Source organism: Apteryx mantelli, chromosome 23 (assembly GCF_036417845.1).
Source record: "Apteryx mantelli isolate bAptMan1 chromosome 23, bAptMan1.hap1, whole genome shotgun sequence".
Classification (NCBI taxonomy): domain Eukaryota; kingdom Metazoa; phylum Chordata; class Aves; order Apterygiformes; family Apterygidae; genus Apteryx; species Apteryx mantelli.
In genome coordinates, this window is record NC_090000.1 from 13,748 (window position 1) to 28,503 (window position 14,756).

The following is a 14,756-nucleotide window of genomic DNA, read 5'->3' on the forward strand; positions in this document are numbered from 1 at the left end:
AAAAGAAACAGAGTACAGATGAGGACCAAGATTAAAATATAGAAGATAAAAAAATTCTCTTATTTTAAAAGCAGAAAGGACCAAGAGCAAAGGGGAAAACAGCAAGAGCAAATGTGTGGCGCAGATACTTCAAATAAGACAACAGAAACAAACAACAAAGACATCTTTATTTGAAAGCAGACACAAACTCAGGCATCTTGATCATCTTTATCATCTTTATTGCTCAAAAAATTCAAAACAATCTCTTTATTACAACATCATGAGCAAATCTTCACCTTCCATCACCACAAAACCAGCAGCCTTCCCTTCCCCCTACCAGAACTCAGTATCTGCACCAGCACAACAAAGTTAATTTCAGGTACACAATCCATTACAAAGCAACAGACAAAACATCACAAACAAGCCCACACTCTGCATCAGCTGCACATACTCTTCAGCATACACCCCTACAATCTCACCACTACCACTCACATCCACCTGCACATATTCTACCTTCCTACAGTAAAAAGCAAGCGCCACAGGTTTTTTAGACAGCCCCCAGTAACAGGGTTACCGAGTGCCTCCAAAAACCATCCTGCCTAGAAAAACCCCAGCCCCAAGCCAAAACTCTGCAGCAATATTGGCGATGATCATCACCTCGCAGAGTGGCCGGGACCAGGGAAAAAAAACCCAGCCAGGGGAAAAAAAAAAAAATCCCCCAGCTGGGTTTTTTTTTTTTTTAATAGTTTAAAAATTCTAAATGTTAACTCCACCCTAGAGGAAAATAAAATAAACACACATGCATACAAAGTTAGACACACTCATACAAAGTTAGACACATTCAATACCTAGCCCAACCAACAACCACACAACTGCCCACTCACTCCCACCATCACTACTAATAAGATAACCACCACCTTCCATCCCTTTTTTAAACACAACACTGTATCAGCACGAATAAGAACCCCCCAAAATGCCCACACCAATCAAGACAATTTAATTTTTTTTTTTTAAACAATACTTTTACACCTTACTGAAACCCCTCAAAGTTTCATGGACACATTACTCTGCTCTGGCCACAACCATTACCACACCCACAAAAAAGGCAGCTCCAACCACAGACACATACACACAGACACTGAAAGAAAAATGGCAGTACAGAAGATGCTGCCAGCCAGAAAGCCCTATGAGGCCACAACCACATGGCTCTGATGCTCCGGGCGAGCCCAGAAAAGAGTCAAACGCCACTGCCCGTGACAGAAAGGACCCGGCAAAGCCAGGCAGATCAATGCAGAAGAGGCCAGCAAGAAAGACCTAAGGATGTGACAACACAGGGAAGAAAACCCTGAAAGGAGGCCAGGAAGACGCAAAACAAGGGCGGCCTCAGAAGAAGAGCGGCCGACAAGGCCTCGATGAGGACCACGGAGATGACCGACCACAAACGGCCATGATGCAAAGACGGAGCGACGGATGGCCCCTTTTAGCTGGCTGCACAGAACAAGACGCCATCCATTGGCACAAAGCTGATGAGTCAGACCAAGCAAAAGACAGATGCCTACCGCACCAGTGCTGCACAGTGTGGGCCGTGCTCCTTGAGCACGAGGAACAAGAGCAACATCAAGACCTGAGCAAAAGATAGCACAGCTACAACACACACCACATAGACTACACAACAACACAGACACAGGCTGGAGCTGCCCTGCCTAGCACACCCTCACCTTCCGCCATGCACACCCCACCGCCTCTGCCTCACACACAGCACTCATCCAGAAGAGCCCTCCATGCTGTACTCACTGTCAGCACACACACGCAGTCAAGGCACACCAACACCCAGGGCCCCTCAACTTAGCTTCTGCAGTGCTCTGGGTCACCATCCATCCTCAAGAGGCATCTGCAATGGCAGCCGCATCCTCTCCGATCTTCCTCCAGTCACCACATTCACCTTCATCACCTGCCAAAACAGAGCGCAAGTGGTCACCCCCAGGCCAGGCAGCTCCAGCCTCATCTTCAAGAACACCCTCCACACCAAAGCCCCACTGGCACTGCACTCACCTGCACTGCACCAATCCCAGACTCCAACATTGTGGCTGGGGGGACACCCATGGCACCTGCAAAAAAACAAAACAAAATTTCTCCTCTGCCAGGCAACACTCACCAACCCCACAACACCCAACACCAGGCAACATTTCAGGCCATCACTACTCTCCCCTGCACACTACCATAGCTAAAACCCACAGCCAAGGCAGCTCCAGCCCCAGACAGACACACACAAATATCAGACACAGACATGAAGGAAAGCCCTACACAAAAAGAACTATTCCGACGCATAAGACGCTGCCAGCCAGAAAGCCCTATGAGGCCACAACCGCATGGCTCTGATGCTCTGGGCAAGCCCAGAAAAAGAGTCAAATGCCACTGCCCGTGACAGAAAGGGCCCAGCAAAGCCAGGCAGATCAATGCAGAAGAGGCCAGCAAGAAAGACCTAAGGATGTGACAACACAGGGAAGAAAACCCTGAAAGGAGGCCAGGAAGACACAAAACAAGGGCAGCCTCAAAAGAGGAGCGGCCGACAAGGCCTCGATGAGGACCACAGAGATGACCAGCCACAAACAGCCACGATGCAAAGAGAGCAACAGACAGCCTTTTAGCTGGCTGCACAGAACAAGACGCCATCCATTGGCACAAAGCTGATGAGTCAGACCAAGCAAAAGACAACAGATGCCTACCGTACCAGTGCTGCACAGCATGCTCCTTGAGCACAAGGAACAAGAGCAACATCAAGACCTGAGCAAAAGATAGCACAGCTACAACACACACCACATAGACTACACAACAACACAGACACAGGCTGGAGCTGCCCTGCCTAGCACACCCTCACCTTCTGCCATGCACACCCCACCGCCTCTGCCTCACACACAGCACTCATCCAGAAGAGCCTGTCACCAAAGGAGTGATGCACTTCGCTCCTAAGAGGGAAGCACCACTACATTTATTGCAGTAAGACAGCAACTTAACAAAGTTGACTATTAAATAAGAACAATTTAGTGAGGTTCGATTGGCAAGGTTCACTCAGTTATTTACTGCATGAAGGACAGGGTTGGATGCATGTGCAATGGAGACCCTCCCGTTGAGTCACAAGGTTCAGACTGGACCCCCTTGCTTTCTAAACTCCTTCCAAGAGGAGCCTAGGTGCAGCTGAATCCAGTCCTAGTCCCAGACTTGGTCAACGGTTTATGTCTAAGGAATTATGTGTGCAATTAGTCAGAGCTATAACTCAGGAAAGTTTCACAAAGTTCACAAAAGTTCAGCATGCTATTAATCACTTGCCAAGGATCTGTCACAGGTAAGGAATCTCTCTCAACCTCAAGGAGTAACCTTGAGAGGCATTCCTGCTCAAGGGGAGGTTCTGCAGTGCAGCCTGCTGATGTGCAGGAGAGCTCAATGGGCTCTGGGCTGGCCTCTATTTATGGGGGGTAGATGATTGACTCTTGGTCATATTTGCATACTAGACAGGCCTTAGTTGGCACATGCTCAGCTAGCCCCTACATATGTGCTGTTTACAGGGAGATCAGGTTGAGGGGGAGAGAGCACATTACTGGGGCAGTGGGGGAAGGAGCACACCATCAGAGCCCTCCACACTACATTCACTGTCAGTGCACATACACACACACACACACACACACACACACACACAGAGTCAAGGCACACCAACATCCGTGGTGCCTCAACTTAGCTTCTGCAGTGCTCTGGGTCACCATCCATCCTCAAGAGGCATCTGCAATGGCAGTCGCATCCTCTCCGATCTTCCTCCCATCGCCTCATTCACCATCTGCGAAACCAGAGCACAAGCAGTCACCCCCAGGCCAGTCAGCTCCAGCCTCATCCACAAAAATACCCTTCACAAAGTGCCATGGGCACTCCACTCACCTTCATCACGCCAATTCCAAACTCCAACATTGTGCTTGGGGGGACACCCACAGCACCTGGGAAAAAACAAAACAAAGTGACTCTTCTGCTAGGCAATACTCACCAACCCTGCAACACCCATCAGGAATCTGCTCACCTGACATCCTCAGCCATGCCTGGGAAAGGCCCACGCAGAACCTGAAAAAGCAGAGCAAAAACCATCACCAACAGGCAGCCCAGCACTACCCACCGCACAAGAAACCTCTGACCCAACAAGCACCCCCTCTCACCTGCTCAGGCTCCTGTCAGCACTCAACTTTGCCTCTCCACAACTTCCTGCAAAACCTGCAAACACAAACAGAAAGCAAGCGCTCAGGTCACACCTGCAAAACCACAGCCCATCCACATCAAGCATTTGCTCCCACATCTTTACCTGCTCTGCACGCCCATCCTGACCGCCATGGCCTACAGGCCACCACACCAAGGCCTGCCACCCACCTGTAAAACCAGAACAGCAGTGGGCAACGGGGACAGCACCAACAAGACAACAGCCCTATGCTAGGCTCTGCTTCCACTCTCAGACTGACACTCACCTTGCCGTGCTCCTCCTGCACACAAGCGACCCACTCTCCATGTTGCTCCACACCTACAAGCACAAAGCAAAAATTAACCAGGGAACCGCTGACCACAAGACTCTGCTTCCAGCAACAAATCTCTAGCTCACCTTCCTAGTGCATGACCCTTTCTTCCTCCATCTCCCTCAGGCACTCCAACTGCTGCACCACATCTACCAAAAAAACCCCCCCACACACACACCACACACACAAAGTGGAGCACACAGGTGCTGACCAATCACCATTCCATTCCATTACTACTCTCCCCTACACACTACCATAACCAAAACCCACAGCCAAGGCAGCTCCAGCCCCAGACACACACACAAATATCAGACACAGACATGAAGGAAAGCCCTACACAAAAAGAACTATTCCGACGCATAAGATGCTGCCAGCCAGAAAGCCCTATGAGGCCACAACCGCATGGCTCTGACGCTCCGGACAAGCCCAGAAGAGAGTCAAACGCCACTGCCCGTGACAGAAAGGACCCAGCAAAGCCAGGCAGATCAATGCAGAAGAGGCCAGCAAGAAAGACCTAAGGATGTGACAACACAGGGAAGAAAACCCTGAAAGGAGGCCAGGAAGACGCAAAACAAGGGCGGCCTCAGAAGAAGAGCGGCCGACAAGGCCTCGATGAGGACCACGGAGATGACCGACCACAAACGGCCATGATGCAAAGACGGAGCGACGGATGGCCCCTTTTAGCTGGCTGCACAGAACAAGACGCCATCCATTGGCACAAAGCTGATGAGTCAGACCAAGCAAAAGACAGATGCCTACCGCACCAGTGCTGCACAGTGTGGGCCGTGCTCCTTGAGCACAAGGAACAAGAGCAACATCAAGACCTGAGCAAAAGATAGCACAGCTACAACACACACCACATAGACTACACAACAACACAGACACAGGCTGGAGCTGCCCTGCCTAGCACACCCTTACCTTCCGCCATGCACACCCCACCGCCTCTGCCTCACACAGCACTCATCCAGAAGAGCCCTCCATGCTGTACTCACTGTCAGCACACACACGCAGTCAAGGCACACCAACACCCAGGGCCCCTCAACTTAGCTTCTGCAGTGCTCTGGGTCACCATCCATCCTCAAGAGGCATCTGCAATGGCAGCCGCATCCTCTCCGATCTTCCTCCAGTCACCTCATTCACCTTCATCACCTGCCAAAACAGAGCACAAGTGGTCACCCCCAGGCCAGTCAGCTCCAGCCTCATCTGCAAGAGCACCCACCACCAAAGCGCCATGGGCGCTCCACTCACCTGCACTGCACCAATCCCAAACTCCAACATTGTGGCTGGGGGGACACCCATGGCACCTGCAAAAAAACAAAACAAAATTTCTCCTCTGCCAGGCAACACTCACCAACCCTGCAACACCCATCAGGAATCTGCTCACCTGACATCCTCAGCCATGCCTGGGAAAGGCCCACGCAGTACCTGAAAAAGCAGAGCAAAAACCATCACCAACAGGCAGCCCAGCACTACCCACTGCACAAGAAACCTCTGACCCAACAAGCACCCCCTCTCACCTGCTCAGGCTCTTGTCAGCACTCAACTTTGCTTCTCCACAACTTCCTGCAAAACCTGCAAACACAAACAGAAAGCAAGCGCTCAGGTCACACCTGCAAAACCACAGCCCATCCACATCAAGCATTTACTCCCACAACTTCACCTGCTCTGCTCGCCCATCCCAACTGCCATGCTACAGGTCACCACACCAACGCCTGTCATGCACCTGTAAAACCAGAACAGCAGTGGGCAACGGGGACAGCACCAACAAGACAACAGCCCTATGCTAGGCTCTGCTTCCGCTCTCAGACTGACACTCACCTTGCTGTGCTCCTCCTGCACGCAAGTGACCCACTCTCCACGTTGCTCCACACCTACAAGCACAAAGCAAAAATTAACCAGGGAACCGCTGACCACAAGACTCTGCTTCCAGCAACAAATCTCTAGCTCACCTTCCTGGGGCATGACCCTTTCTTCCTCCATCTCCCTCAGGCACTCCAACTGCTGCGCCACATCTACAACAAAAAAAACACATCACACACAACATAAAGTGGAGCACACAGGTGCTGACCAATCACCATTCCATCACTACTCTCCTCTGCACACTACCATAACCAAAACCCACAGCCAAGGCAGCTCCAGCCCCAGACAGACACACACAAATATCAGACACAGACATGAAGGAAAGCCCTACACAAAAAGAACTATTCCGACGCATAAGACGCTGCCAGCCAGAAAGCCCTATGATGCCACAACCACATGGCTCTGATGCTCTGCACAAGCCCAGAAGAGAGTCAAAAGCCACTGCCCATGACAGAAAGGACCCAGCAAAGCCAGGTAGATCAATGCAAAAGAGGCCAGCAAGAAAGACCTAAGGATGTGACAACACAGGGAAGAAAACCCTGAAAGGAGGCCAGGAAGACACAAAATGAGCGGCCTCAGAAGAAGAGCCGCTGCCAAGGCCTCGATGAGGACCACAGAGATGACCAGCCACAAACAGCCACGATGCAAAGACAGAGTGACAGACAGCTCCTTTTAGCTGGCTGCACAGAACAAGACACCATCCATTGGCACAGGGCTGATGAGTCAGGCCAGCCAAAAGACAACAGATGCCTACCACACCAGTGCTGCACAGTGTGGGCCGTGCTCCTTGAGCACAAGGAACAAGAGCATGATCAAGACCTGAGCAAAAGATAGCACAGCTACAACACACACCACATAGACTACACAACAACACAGACACAGGCTGGAGCTGCCCCGCCTAGAACACCCTCACCTTCCGCCATGCACACCCCATCACCTCTGCCTCACACAAAGCATTCATCCAGAACAGCCCTCCACTCTGCACTCACTGTCAGTGCACACACACACACAGTCAAGACATACCAACACCCAGGGCCCCTCAACTTAGCTTCTGCAGTGCTCTGGGTCACCATCTGTCTTCAAGACACATTCTCAATGACAGCCACATCCTCTCTGATCTTCCTCCGGTCACCACATTCACCTTCATCACCTGCCAAAATGGAGCGCAAGTGGTCACCCCCAGGCCAGTCAGCTCCAGCTTCATCTTCAAGAACACCCTCCACACCAAAGCCCCACTGGCACTGCACTCACCTGCACTGCACCAATCCCAGACTCCAACATTGTGGCTGGGGGGACACCCATGGCACCTGCAAAAAAAAAAAAAACAAAATTTCTCCTCTGCCAGGCAACACTCACCAACCCCACAACACCCAACACCAGGCAACATTTCAGGCCATCACTACTCTCCCCTGCACACTACCATAGCTAAAACCCACAGCCAAGGCAGCTCCAGCCCCAGACAGACACACACAAATATCAGACACAGACATGAAGGAAAGCCCTACACAAAAAGAACTATTCCAACACATAAGACGCTGCCAGCCAGAAAGCCCTATGAGGCCACAACCGCATGGCTCTGATGCTCTGGGCAAGCCCAGAAAAAGAGTCAAATGCCACTGCCCGTGACAGAAAGGGCCCAGCAAAGCCAGGCAGATCAATGCAGAAGAGGCCAGCAAGAAAGACCTAAGGATGTGACAACACAGGGAAGAAAACCCTGAAAGGAGGCCAGGAAGACACAAAACAAGGGCAGCCTCAAAAGAGGAGCAGCTGACGAGGCCTCGATGAGGACCACAGAGATGACCAGCCACAAACAGCCACGATGCAAAGAGAGCAACAGACAGCCTTTTAGCTGGCTGCACAGAACAAGACGCCATCCATTGGCACAAAGCTGATGAGTCAGACCAAGCAAAAGACAACAGATGCCTACCGTACCAGTGCTGCACAGCATGCTCCTTGAGCACAAGGAACAAGAGCAACATCAAGACCTGAGCAAAAGATAGCACAGCTACAACACACACCACATAGACTACACAACAACACAGACACAGGCTGGAGCTGCCCTGCCTAGCACACCCTCACCTTCTGCCATGCACACCCCACCGCCTCTGCCTCACACACAGCACTCATCCAGAAGAGCCTGTCACCAAAGGAGTGATGCACTTCGCTCCTAAGAGGGAAGCACCACTACATTTATTGCAGTAAGACAGCAACTTAACAAAGTTGACTATTAAATAAGAACAATTTAGTGAGGTTCGATTGGCAAGGTTCACTCAGTTATTTACTGCATGAAGGACAGGGTTGGATGCATGTGCAATGGAGACCCTCCCGTTGAGTCACAAGGTTCAGACTGGACCCCCTTGCTTTCTAAACTCCTTCCAAGAGGAGCCTAGGTGCAGCTGAATCCAGTCCTAGTCCCAGACTTGGTCAACGGTTTATGTCTAAGGAATTATGTGTGCAATTAGTCAGAGCTATAACTCAGGAAAGTTTCACAAAGTTCACAAAAGTTCAGCATGCTATTAATCACTTGCCAAGGATCTGTCACAGGTAAGGAATCTCTCTCAACCTCAAGGAGTAACCTTGAGAGGCATTCCTGCTCAAGGGGAGGTTCTGCAGTGCAGCCTGCTGATGTGCAGGAGAGCTCAATGGGCTCTGGGCTGGCCTCTATTTATGGGGGGTAGATGATTGACTCTTGGTCATATTTGCATACTAGACAGGCCTTAGTTGGCACATGCTCAGCTAGCCCCTACATATGTGCTGTTTACAGGGAGATCAGGTTGAGGGGGAGAGAGCACATTACTGGGGCAGTGGGGGAAGGAGCACACCATCAGAGCCCTCCACACTACATTCACTGTCAGTGCACATACACACACACACACACACACACACACACACACACACACACACAGAGTCAAGGCACACCAACACCCATGGTGCCTCAACTTAGCTTCTGCAGTGCTCTGGGTCACCATCCATCCTCAAGAGGCATCTGCAATGGCAGTCACATCCTCTCCGATCTTCCTCCCATCGCCTCATTCACCATCTGCGAAACCAGAGCACAAGCAGTCACCCCCAGGCCAGTCAGCTCCAGCCTCATCCACAAAAATACCCTTCACAAAGTGCCATGGGCACTCCACTCACCTTCATCACACCAATTCCCAACTCCAACATTGTGCTTGGGGGGACACCCACAGCACCTGGGAAAAAACAAAATAAAGTGACTCTTCTGCCAGGCAATACTCACCAGCCCTACAACGCCCGACACCAGTCTGCTCACCTGAAATCCTCAATCATGCCTGGGAAAGGCCCACGCAGTACCTGAAAAAGCAGAGCAACAACCATCACCAACAGGCAGCCCAGCACCACCCATGGCACAAGAAACCTCTGACCCAACAAGCACCCCCTCTCACCTGCTCAGGCTCTTGTCAGCACTCAACTTTGCCTCTCCACAACTTCCTGCAAAACCTGCAAACACAAACAGAAAGCAAGCGCTCAGGTCACACCTGCAAAACCACAGCCCATCCACATCAAGCATTTGCTCCCACATCTTTACCTGCTCTGCACGCCCATCCTGACCGCCATGGCCTACAGGCCACCACACCAAGGCCTGCCACCCACCTGTAAAACCAGAACAGCAGTGGGCAACGGGGACAGCACCAACAAGACAACAGCCCTATGCTAGGCTCTGCTTCCACTCTCAGACTGACACTCACCTTGCCGTGCTCCTCCTGCACACGAGCGACCCACTCTCCATGTTGCTCCACACCTACAAGCACAAAGCAAAAATTAACCAGGGAACCGCTGACCGCAAGACTCTGCTTCCAGCAACAAAACTCTAGCTCACCTTCCTAGTGCATGACCCTTTCTTCCTCCATCTCCCTCAGGCACTCCAACTGCTGCACCACATCTACCAAAAAAAAAAACCCCCACACACACACCACACACACAAAGTGGAGCACACAGGTGCTGACCAATCACCATTCCATTCCATCACTACTCTCCCCTACACACTACCATAGCTAAAACCCACAGCCAAGGCAGCTCCAGCCCCAGACACACACACAAATATCAGACACAGACATGAAGGAAAGCCCTACACAAAAAGAACTATTCCGACGCATAAGATGCTGCCAGCCAGAAAGCCCTATGAGGCCACAACCACATGGCTCTGATGCTCCGGGCGAGCCCAGAAAAGAGTCAAACGCCACTGCCCGTGACAGAAAGGGACCGGCAAAGCCAGGCAGATCAATGCAGAAGAGGCCAGCAAGAAAGACCTAAGGATGTGACAACACAGGGAAGAAAACCCTGAAAGGAGGCCAGGAAGACGCAAAACAAGGGCGGCCTCAGAAGAAGAGCGGCCAACAAGGCCTCGATGAGGACCACGGAGATGACCGACCACAAACGGCCATGATGCAAAGACGGAGCGACGGATGGCCCCTTTTAGCTGGCTGCACAGAACAAGACGCCATCCATTGGCACAAAGCTGATGAGTCAGACCAAGCAAAAGACAGATGCCTACCGCACCAGTGCTGCACAGTGTGGGCCGTGCTCCTTGAGCACGAGGAACAAGAGCAACATCAAGACCTGAGCAAAAGATAGCACAGCTACAACACATACCACATAGACTACACAACAACACAGACACAGGCTGGAGCTGCCCTGCCTAGCACACCCTCACCTTCCGCCATGCACACCCCACCGCCTCTGCCTCACACACAGCACTCATCCAGAAGAGCCCTCCATGCTGTACTCACTGTCAGCACACACACGCAGTCAAGGCACACCAACACCCAGGGCCCCTCAACTTAGCTTCTGCAGTGCTCTGGGTCACCATCCATCCTCAAGAGGCATCTGCAATGGCAGCCGCATCCTCTCCGATCTTCCTCCAGTCACCACATTCACCTTCATCACCTGCCAAAACAGAGCACAAGTGGTCACCCCCAGGCCAGTCAGCTTCAGCCTCATCTGCAAGAGCACCCACCACCAAAGTGCTATGGGCGCTCCACTCACCTGCACTGCACCAATCCCAAACTCCAACATTGTGGCTGGGGGGACACCCATGGCACCTGCAAAAAAACAAAACAAAATTTCTCCTCTGCCAGGCAACACTCACCAACCCTGCAACACCCATCAGGAATCTGCTCACCTGACATCCTCAGCCATGCCTGGGAAAGGCCCATGCAGAACCTGAAAAAGCAGAGCAAAAACCATCACCAACAGGCAGCCCAGCACTACCCACCGCACAAGAAACCTCTGACCCAACAAGCACCCCCTCTCACCTGCTCAGGCTCTTGTCAGCACTCAACTTTGCCTCTCCACAACTTCCTGCAAAACCTGCAAACACAAACAGAAAGCAAGCGCTCAGGTCACACCTGCAAAACCACAGCCCATCCACATCAAGCATTTACTCCCACACCTTCACCTGCTCTGCTCGCCCATCCCAACTGCCATGCTACAGGTCACCACACCAAGGCCTGTCATGCACCTGTAAAACCAGAACAGCAGTGGGCAACGGGGACAGCACCAACAAGACAACAGCCCTATGCTAGGCTCTGCTTCCGCTCAGACTGACACTCACGTTGCTGTGCTCCTCCTGCACGCAAGTGACCCACTCTCCACGTTGCTCCACACCTACAAGCACAAAGCAAAAATTAACCAGGGAACCGCTGACCACAAGACTCTGCTTCCAGCAACAAATCTCTAGCTCACCTTCCTGGGGCATGACCCTTTCTTCCTCCATCTCCCTCAGGCACTCCAACTGCTGCGCCACATCTACAAAAATAACATAAGGTGGAGCACACAGAAGCTCACTAATCACCATTCCAGTTCATCACTGCCACACTCTGCACATTACCACTGCTAACACCCACAGGCAAAGCAGCTCCAGCCCCAAACAGACAGACACACACACAAATATCAGACACAAACATGGAGGAGAGTCCTACGCAAAGAGAACTATTCTTACGCATAAGAAACTGCCGGCCAGAAAGCCGTACGATGCCACAACCATGCAGCTCTGATGCTCTGGACAAGCCCAGAAGAGAGTCAAACGCCACCGCCCGTGACGGAAAGGGGCTGGCAAAGTCAAGAATATCGATGCAGAAGAGCCTGGCAAGAAAGACCTGAGGCCGTGACAACACAGGGAAGAAAACCCTGAAAGAACACCATAAACACATGGAAGAAGAATGGCCAAGAGGATCTCAAAGATGGCTGCAAAGATGACCAGCAACAAACAGCTACGATGCAAAGCCAGTCCGACAGACTGCCACTTCTAGCTGGCTGCACAAAACAAGACACCATCCATTAGCAAGATGCTGATGAGTCAGGCCAGCCAAAAGACAACGGATGCCTACCTCACTAGCACTGCACAGTGTGGGCTGTGCTCCTAGAGCACAAAAGAGCAGAGCAACATCAAGACCTGAGCAAAAGATAGCACAGCTACAACACACACCACATAGACTACACAACAACACAGACACAGGCTGGAGCTGCCCCGCCTAGAACACCCTCACCTTCCGCCATGCACACCCCATCACCTCTGCCTCACACAAAGCATTCATCCAGAACAGCCCTCCACTCTACACTCACTGTCAGTGCACACACACACAGTCAAGACATACCAACACCCAGGGCCCCTCAACTTAGCTTCTGCAGTGCTCTGGGTCACCATCTGTCTTCAAGACACATTCTCAATGACAGCCACATCCTCTCTGATCTTCCTCCGGTCACCACATTCACCTTCATCACCTGCCAAAATGGAGCGCAAGTGGTCACCCCCAGGCCAGTCAGCTCCAGCCTCGTCTGCAAGAGCACTCTACGTCAAAACCCCATGGGCACTCTTCTCACCTGTGCTGTGCCAATTCCCAACTCCAACATTGTGCCCAGAGGGAGCCCGCAGCACCTGCAAAAAAACAAAATAAAGTGACTCTTCTGCTAGGCAGTGCTCACCAGCCCTACAACGCCCGACACCAGTCTGCTCACCTGAAATCCTCAATCATGCCTGGGAAAGGCCCACGCAGTACCTGAAAAAGCAGAGCAACAACCATCACCAACAGGCAGCCCAGCACCACCCATGGCACAAGAAACCTCTGACCCAACAAGCACCCCCTCTCACCTGCTCAGGCTCTTGTCAGCACTCAACTTTGCCTCTCCACAACTTCCTGCAAAACCTGCAAACACAAACAGAAAGCAAGCGCTCAGGTCACACCTGCAAAACCACAGCCCATCCACATCAAGCATTTACTCCCACACCTTCACCTGCTCTGCTCGCCCATCCCAACTGCCATGCTACAGGTCACCACACCAAGGCCTGTCATGCACCTGTAAAACCAGAACAGCAGTGGGCAACGGGGACAGCACCAACAAGACAACAGCCCTATGCTAGGCTCTGCTTCCGCTCAGACTGACACTCACCTTGCTGTGCTCCTCCTGCATGCAAGTGACCCACTCTCCACGTTGCTCCACACCTACAAGCACAAAGCAAAAATTAACCAGGGAACCGCTGACCACAAGACTCTGCTTCCAGCAACAAATCTCTAGCTCACCTTCCTGGGGCATGACCCTTTCTTCCTCCATCTCCCTCAGGCACTCCAACTGCTGCGCCACATCTACAAAAATAACATAAGGTGGAGCACACAGAAGCTCACTAATCACCATTCCAGTTCATCACTGCCACACTCTGCACATTACCACTGCTAACACCCACAGGCAAAGCAGCTCCAGCCCCAAACAGACAGACACACACACAAATATCAGACACAAACATGGAGGAGAGTCCTACGCAAAGAGAACTATTCTTACGCATAAGAAACTGCCGGCCAGAAAGCCGTACGATGCCACAACCATGCAGCTCTGATGCTCTGGACAAGCCCAGAAGAGAGTCAAACGCCACCGCCCGTGACGGAAAGGGGCTGGCAAAGTCAAGAATATCGATGCAGAAGAGCCTGGCAAGAAAGACCTGAGGCCGTGACAACACAGGGAAGAAAACCCTGAAAGAACACCATAAACACATGGAAGAAGAATGGCCAAGAGGATCTCAAAGATGGCTGCAAAGATGACCAGCAACAAACAGCTACGATGCAAAGCCAGTCCGACAGACTGCCACTTCTAGCTGGCTGCACAGAACAAGACACCATCCATTAGCAAGATGCTGATGAGTCAGGCCAGCCAAAAGACAACGGATGCCTACCTCACTAGCGCTGCACAGTGTGGGCTGTGCTCCTAGAGCACAAAAGAGCAGAGCAACATCAAGACCTGAGCAAAAGATAGCACAGCTACAACACACACCACATAGACTACACAACAACACAGACACAGGCTGGAGCTGCCCTGCCTAGCACACCCTCACCTTCTGCCAGGCACACCCCACCACCTCTG